Below are 8,180 nucleotides of genomic sequence, written 5' to 3'. Positions count from 1 at the left end.
AAGTGTGCACACTTTTGTTAAAATTCAATAAATAGTGTAAGAAAACCGGCTCAGGGACGCCAAATATGTAATCATAGTGGCTCTCTGAAGGCACCAGTTCTGTAGGGTTTGGGCATTTACTGAGACAATTATTAATTGTAGCAGTAAATCACAAAGTTGATTCTTTTAATGGCTTTAGAATCCAACCATGTGACATAACTCAAACAACGCACACACACAGGTACTAATACACGAGGATACATTTATTAATACATAGAATATGCATATAAACCTAACAGATCTTATCGAGAGGGTTATCAGAATACAAAAGGTATATTCGGTCAGTTACAAAGAGTTACACATATCAAGAGGACATACGTTCAGTATATCATTCATTAAGACCGTTTCATAAATGAACTTGGTTATAACTTCTACATTAGATACTCAAAACAAGTACATAACTCTTAGGAATTAAATTGATATCAACTGGTTGGGATAACAATTGAATTCTCGAGCAGTAATGCAGTGAAGTTGAATACTCATCCAATCTCTGGGGATTCAGATCTCCTGCGGACTCAAAGAAACAGTTGCAGGCTGTTGCTGTCCAATCCGCGCTCTCTGGCTGCATGCCAGGCTGTGCTGTGCGGCTTGCGACGGTGCGCTGCTGATGCTCACTGACCGGCTAGTTAGTGTTGGCTTTAACTAGCAAAGTTTGTGCACAGGAGAAAAGATGACTGTGGGTCCCAGCAAGTCAGGAAGAGGACCGGTTCGTTCCTGATGAAGAGCTAGTTCTGAATAGGGATTCAGCTGTCCACAGGTCCGACCTGTCCACGAGGCCTGCTGCTGGTTACTCTCTGGCAACCTCCACTCTAGACTCTTAGAACAAAGGAAAGTTCTGGCACTCGGACACACTGGCCGTTCCGGGCTGTGTCTCAGGATGGTCAGGAGGCGTGCTGCGAGAATGTCCTGCCCTTGGGAGCCTTCTGATCCTGGGCCGTCCTGCCCTGGAATTCTCCTTTGAATTCCCTTTAGAACACTCCACTGAATTCTCCTGAATCCCTTCTGAATCTCACCGAATCTTCCAGGCTCTCTGTGTTGCCTGTTTTTACCTGGAGGAACTTCAGCTCATTGATTGGCTGAAAGTTCCATGGGCATCAGAGTCCCACGTGGGTTACTCGGCCCTACCAGTCCCTGATTGGTTGATCAAGGTGAGATATGAGTCACTTACCCCTGACACTTAGTAATGCAGTCCAGATGTCCATCTGGCACTCCCTAGACAGATAGGCGCCAATGGATGACCATTGATCATGATAGCCAGGCTTAGCTAAGTGCATCCCCCTTTGGGAGCTGTCCTTATCAAACCTTAAATCAGCTTGCATGAATAGTTTCTCTGTGGCTGCACCACAGAGATGAACAGAGAAATGGGGCCTCATTTTGGAAGCTCAGAAACACTTAATTCTGCCTTATTATTAAGCCTCGCCGCTACAATAGTCTATTAGCAGCAAGAAATTATTCTGAAAGTAAGATTTTTTTATATCATAAACTGTAAGACACGAAGAGAGTTTACAGGTCGTATCCTTCGCTTTGTCTTTTAAATTAAGCGTTCGGGATTCAAACCTGTGTTCGGACTGTTGTGTTTCTTGAATTTCTTGCAATCATCAAATGTCGTTGTTTGGTCCATCAGTTTTTTTCTCGGTTGTACAATGGAATTCGCGCAGTTTTCAGCTCAGTGTGGAGTCCAGAGGGAGGACTCGCTCGCTGAATGATCTCTCAAGGAATCCCGGGTGAGATTCAAAAGGTGTCTTCTTCAACAGTCAACACGTCTGAAGACCTCTGGATTTCCTGAATATGACATAAAATTAGTTCAAATCATTTGGTAGTTAACAGAACTAAATGCCTTAGAGGTACATTTAAAACAGCAGAGCAACACCGTAGCACTTCGAGTGTGCCTGAGTTTAATTGTGTGAACTTGGCTCTCTATGAACACGAGCAAAGAGTTCTCACTCAACAGAAGATTGCGATGTGAACACAGAAATATAAAGCACCTGGAGATGCCGGGACCTCATACATGCGAAGCATGCAGTCTACCACTGAGGTATATCCCCAACAGACTTATTAACGGAACTGAGATGTGCTGATGCTCTCTGAACACAATCCACCACTAACGAAGGATGCCTGCAGTTTCCCACTTTTGTGTTTCCTCTACTACAGAGTAAATTCATAGGAATGAAGAAATAAGGAAGGAAAAATAACCGCATCGAAGCTTCCAGAGATTGGTTAAAATGAATCCGTTTTTTTTATATCCAGTCACACGGGCGACGATGATTGATTTATCGACGGGGAGTGCTTTTTTACCTCCTCACTCGACTACCTTGATTAAACTACGCATAGAACAACAGCAGTACAGATGATTTTCATGGACCGACTTGTTTTGTACAACTCGAGTGATAAAGTCCTGTCTGCAAATATTGCAGAAGAACGAAAAAGGGCGAAACAACGCTCCAACCACAGGAATGGTAACAGGAAGGATCATGTTATTTAATATGTCCTTTGGAGATACCTTGTCAACGCACACAGGCGTTAGAGCTGGACAAATAATTGATAGTGGTGTTTGTAAACAATCATGAAACATGTTATTTCTAAACCAGGAAGAAAGGAGCAGACTTAAACTTTAAGAGACAGAAACAACACCTTATCACAGCTAACATTAATTAAAATGACATCACAATAAAAGAACGGAGCCTTGAGTGAATCAAATTAGTTTTCATTGGACGTCTGTCTCTTCATAACTTTGTAGGTGAGAGGGAGGATTGCGGAAATGTGCCGGTGTTTCTCAGAAGTGCGTTGGTGGTATAGGTGCCTTCTAAATAATTGAGCCAGGTTTGAATCCTGGTAGGTGCATCCCCAAATCTTTTCAAGAAAATCTGTGATCCGGTAACATATCTTTTGAAACTAGCATTCAAGGTAGGATACGTGTTCTTAAATACCAAAAAACTCTATAAGGAAAAGGCAGATCTCTGTACACAAGACGGCAGTGCGATCTTAGAATTCCTGTGTTGTTGACGGATTCAGACTCCTTCTCAGAGGTCTTTGCTCACCAAATAACTTTGCAGCTGAGGAAGAGCACCCCGGAAAATACCAAACACAACAAGCGAGCGTGTTGGTTGCTCTTGCTCTTAATGCAAGGAGCTGTTTTTTTTAATCATTATTAACCAAAAACAGCAGCACAGGTAGGTCGCATTTGTGATTATGTCACTTCTCTGCTTCAGCAAGGTCAATAAAAGACTAGTAAAGCAAAAAGTAGTAAAGCAAAACTGAACTCAAAATCATATTAGGAATTCTGAGCGATATATCCATACAGGTAATCCAATAAGAATGTTGAAATATTTGAATATCATCTCTCTATATATTTCGCTGCTTTTTACCAGGAGTAAAACTATTGGATTGAAGGAATGCTAACCGCTGGGTTAAAATGTATAGTTGTTATTTGGAGAAATCTGTAAACTCGTGATCTTATATGTTTTAAAAGACAGCACAGGAAAAAACGACAGTGCTGATTATTTTCCGGAGACAGCACTGATGACCTATCCGAGCTGATTGATAAAGCCCACCCAGTGGATACTCTAGCAGAACGTCAAAGAACATTCACCTCTGTATCCAAAGAAACCACAGGAACAACATCAGGAAGCAAATTAATTCCCCTTTTAATTTTTTCCTGTAAGGTATGCTATGTGAATTCATGAAGTTAATCCTCTGATCTCTTTTGAGCACGAACAAAGTATTTCTGATGGAGCGCTCTGTTCAAAGATAAGCTATTACCCCTGCCAACGATTCGGCGTGAAGAATTAAAAGTTTCACAGACAAAAGCAGCTCACCACCACAGCCAATATTAAATTTACTTGCCGGTACACTATCATGTGCACTGCCTCAAAAGTGATCTCGGCAGATGTTGTTCCCTACATAAAGCTGAACGTGCCAAAGAGAATTTCTGTTGAGAAAACAAAATATTTTTTCTGCCTTGATGTTAAGCCTGTCTTTTAGAAAGTCTATCTCTAAACACCTCCCGCGGCCTAACAAAAAGCGCTTTTACTGATCGTATTGCAGGTCTTAAAACATTAACATTTGGCAGCGGTGGGATTCGAACCCACGCCCCCAAAGAGACTGGAGCCTAAATCCAGCGCCTTAGACCGCTCGGCCACGCTACCTTCCTCCATGTCCGTCTTCCTCACATTCCTGGCTTGGAAAATGCCGGGGGCTTCAGCTCTTGTCGTCAGATCTAATGATATCATGACATGTGGAAGTGACTGCAACTTCATCTTCCGAGATGCTTTCAATAGCACAAATGCTACTTTCACCGGCACAAACATAGCAATAACGAAAGAGGTGGGTTTCATCCTTTGTGCTGTTTGTAGGGGCGCAACTCTATGTCGATCTACTGACTTGAAGAGCAAAAATCAAAATCCTCTGCTATTACTGTTGCTTTTTTCATAGTTTCTTTAAATCCTTCATTTGAACATAGATTTTGAAGGATATTGATGATAATACCACATAAATTGTGGTTTTCTTGTGATCGCCAATTTTTTTCAAATACCAGCCTTTTTTACAGTTCCTTGTGTGTTTCACAAGGTATAATAGCCCCCCTCGCATCCTCAGCTAACATATTTTAAAATTACAATAGATTATACAGCATGCATGTTTACATTTATATTAAAATTAAAGTAAATATACCAGAATACATACAGTGCTAACCCAATAATTCTTGTCAGGTTCTCCAACAAATCTGCATTGTTATTTTAACATGTTTCAGCTGAGGGTGCAACAGGAGTATAAATGAATTTTCCCGCCAGCCGTTCAAAGACCAAATTCCATGAGTGAACATTATTTTCTCAGAAGTTGCCGGTATTGGACTTTGCCGGTGGTAATGAATTATGTCCACAACTGTTGTAGTAGTTCCTTCTTGAAAAGCAAAGCACTCGTAATATCATAGGTGTTAAAGTTTGCTGAGTCTATTCGAGTCATGGTGTGTATCCCTGCCTATCATTGGGAGACGGGTAGCTTTTTTACACTCAGATTCCAATCTTCAATGCTTTGTGTGAGAGCTTACATAACTTTAATTTTCTCACATTTTCTGACGACTGTTCCAAAGGGGCACCCTGTCAATTCCGAATACTTTTCAAAAATCTGCCTGCATGTTTGATTATTGTCATTTCATTTCGAAAAAGTTCAATATTGATCATAACTAAAGAAAATAATGATCACGAACAAAAAAGGGATAAAGATGCGAGTCGATCTTGAATCACAGCTGGGTGACACGGTCTTCTGTTCTGATATGGTTGTACGAGAAACAGGAGGAATCGCCAATCTCCTATAGAACATGAGTTGAATCAGGAGTGAGACATTTCGTATACTCCTGCATATGTCAACGCCTGACCTACATCGTAAAACTAACATTAAGTTGTCAGAGACATTCATTTATATACAAACAAGAGACAGACCAAGTAATAATTCTACATTAGTTCAGGTGGGTAAACCTGAACTAACTAACTAATAAACCTATTAATAATTCTACATTAACGTGTCCTACACTGATCAGACTAATTGACATGGTCTGATTCAGAGCCTGTGCAGTTCGTGCTAATTACAACAAGGACAGTTCTGAACCCTCATCACCGAACTGAGCTCAAGTTCAGCTGTTCTCCAGTTTTGTTACGCATGGTTTTTCATTGCAATTGAGTTCAGAGCTGGAGCTGAACTCCAGACAGTACAGTGTTTTGGGTAAGTTGTCGAAATTCACATGAGGCTGCAGACAACTTACCCAAAGTGTTTTCTATAGCTTTCAGGTGGAACGTAAGTGGTATAAACGCAACAAGCCAGATGGCAGTCCAACTTATAATTTTCTGACTCGAGGCCTGACACGTTATTCATTACGCCACTGACCCTGCTATTGTAGTACTAAAAAAACACGTTTTCTACATTTATATCTGTTTAAAAATCACTATCTAAAAAAGACAAAGGGTTTGTGTGTCGCGCTAAAATTCCGCTTCATTTCTAATGCAAATAAAAACCATTTTGTTCCAAGAAATCATAAATTTGTCACATCCTTCATACTACTAATAAGTATACGAATAATACTCGGAAGAAGCCGCTCAGGTATTAGAGAGATTTAAAATCGGATCGGAGGATTTAGAGTCCAGACTGCAAACCAACAGCTGACACAGGTCTTTTATAGAACTGTTTTGATTTCCTCTACTTTGTCCCCGTGACGTCATTGTCCTGCTCACAGCCGAGCCCGACACACATCTGGTTTCTGTCGCTGGGCGCACACACTGCGATCCATGCGGGTCCTAATACCCCAGTACAATGACGGGGACACTAAACTGTAAACAGGTGCCGTCCTTCGGCTGAGACGTAAAACCGAGGTCCTGTGATCATTCAGGAGAATGGTGGTGGTGGAAGGGAGTCCCCATTACCTGTAAAGCGCATTGAGTGGAGTATCCAGAACAGCGCTATATAAGTGTAAGCAATAATGATGATGATGATGATTATTATAATGTAAAATGCAATAAAAAAAATCAAACTTTGATTCAAAATAGATTAATGTAAAAACTGATAAAGCTAATGCTTTTTTCAGGGCTATATCTACTTTTTTTTTTAAAACCGAAGTCTGTCGCGATTGTGAGAGTTAGAGAATGTCTTCCAGCGGGTGCCTTCATATCATGAGCGTCAGTCTCGCCCGTAGCTGCGAGAAGGTTAAAAGCGCACAAGTGATCTGTAGACGATGTTCGGGGAAGAAATAATTCTGTTTTCAGCACAGGGAGTGAGAATGAGCTCAGCCCGGCTCCCAGCAGAATCCATTCTGGTTTGGTTACTGTTAGACTGTGCGTCTGAGGCTCTTTGGATCGCAACGTAAAAAAAACAATTGTTCACATCGTGTGACTTCCACGACAGGAAGGAAAGATATCACTTTAAAAAATCAGAACTGAAGATTTGGATCCTGGGCCTCAACTTAAAAATAAACAGAGTTTAACGACAGGAAATTGATTCCAGTTGTCAGATCACGTATACGCATACCTTAGCTTTGTGCAACAACCTGAAACTTTCAGGTACCATAAATAATATTATTGCTAAACATATGCCATTCTAATCTGCAAGCGACCAGAATATAGAATACGAATTTTTGTGCTTTGGAAGCGCTGGCCTACCTGTATCAAAATATCAGATTGTGTTTCTGCAACATTTCGTGCACAGTACGCCATTTTATCTAAAACAGTCACAACGAGGGCTTTACATGCAGTCTGGGGTATTTTCCCCTTTTATATTTTTGCCACTTTATATCGAACCTGTTATACTCCCAGAAGTGCACAGTAGCTTGTACTTAATAAAAATGTACAATTCACCGCTGGTATAAACAGATGTGTGCCGTGTTTGCCTTTGTAAGCATTTGTTTAAAAAATAAGTTCACAATACGATAAAAACACAGAAAGCACAAACTTTATAATACAACGATACAAAATCAATACCAAATCATTATGCCAATTAAGTAACTATCCTTTGAAAACAGAGAACACCTTTATATCTACAAAAAACTTGACATTTGTATGTATTTTTGAATTACAAAGCAGACAGTGTAGTCCCTTAATTCAAAGATCAGATCTTGGCAAAAAAAAGACAATCAGACGTGGGCTGAATTCGGAACAGGAGCCTTTGCTTAGTTGATTATTGAGCTTTTGATCAATGTCTGAATAAAACAGATTCACTTTTTTAACTCTTTTATTAAATTACATGAAAAGCACCTTCCTTCGAGCCGGAATCGAACTAGTGACCTAAGGATTCCCTGTTAACTCCACTACAGTCCTCCGCTCTACCAACTGAGCTATCGAAGGGACGCTGTAGCATTGCTCTCTGGCCCATACTGCCCAATGAAGTAAAATGTGAAATGGGTGATTTAAATCCCACTTCGACATCAAGTTTCCAACTCGTTTCCTTAGTCTCATTTACCTTGAATTTAAGCCACGAACCAGGATTCTACTGTATAAACTTCCAGGGATATTACAAAATGTTTGATGGGGCATCAATCATTCCAGGCGGAAATTGATTCCTTTTTTTTCTCGAGGGATCATATTAAACATTTCATTAGTCTCGAGAGGAGGATCACCATAGCGTTTGTGCTACATTAATAATATTTTCGTGGAAATAAAGAA

The 8,180-nt window shown here is 40.5% G+C and overlaps 2 non-coding genes across 2 annotated transcripts; both read right to left on the bottom strand.

The window, feature by feature from the left end:
* Positions 1-4,102: 4,102 nt before the first annotated feature.
* Positions 4,103-4,184, bottom strand: trnal-uag (transfer RNA leucine (anticodon UAG)). The gene has a single exon. It is a non-coding gene; the product is annotated as a tRNA-Leu (tRNA).
* Positions 4,185-7,774: 3,590 nt separating this feature from the next.
* On the bottom strand, positions 7,775-7,862 carry trnay-gua (transfer RNA tyrosine (anticodon GUA)). Its single transcript is given in 2 exon segments — positions 7,775-7,810; positions 7,826-7,862. It is a non-coding gene; the product is annotated as a tRNA-Tyr (tRNA).
* Between the last annotated feature and the right edge of the window lie 318 nt (positions 7,863-8,180).

The sequence above is a fragment of the Lepisosteus platostomus genome, chromosome 5 (genome assembly GCF_059453375.1).
Source record: "Lepisosteus platostomus isolate fLepPlt1 chromosome 5, fLepPlt1.hap1, whole genome shotgun sequence".
NCBI classification, from domain to species: domain Eukaryota; kingdom Metazoa; phylum Chordata; class Actinopteri; order Semionotiformes; family Lepisosteidae; genus Lepisosteus; species Lepisosteus platostomus.
The sequence above is the reverse complement of the archived record's forward strand: the minus strand, read 5'-3'. Positions and strand labels throughout refer to the sequence as shown.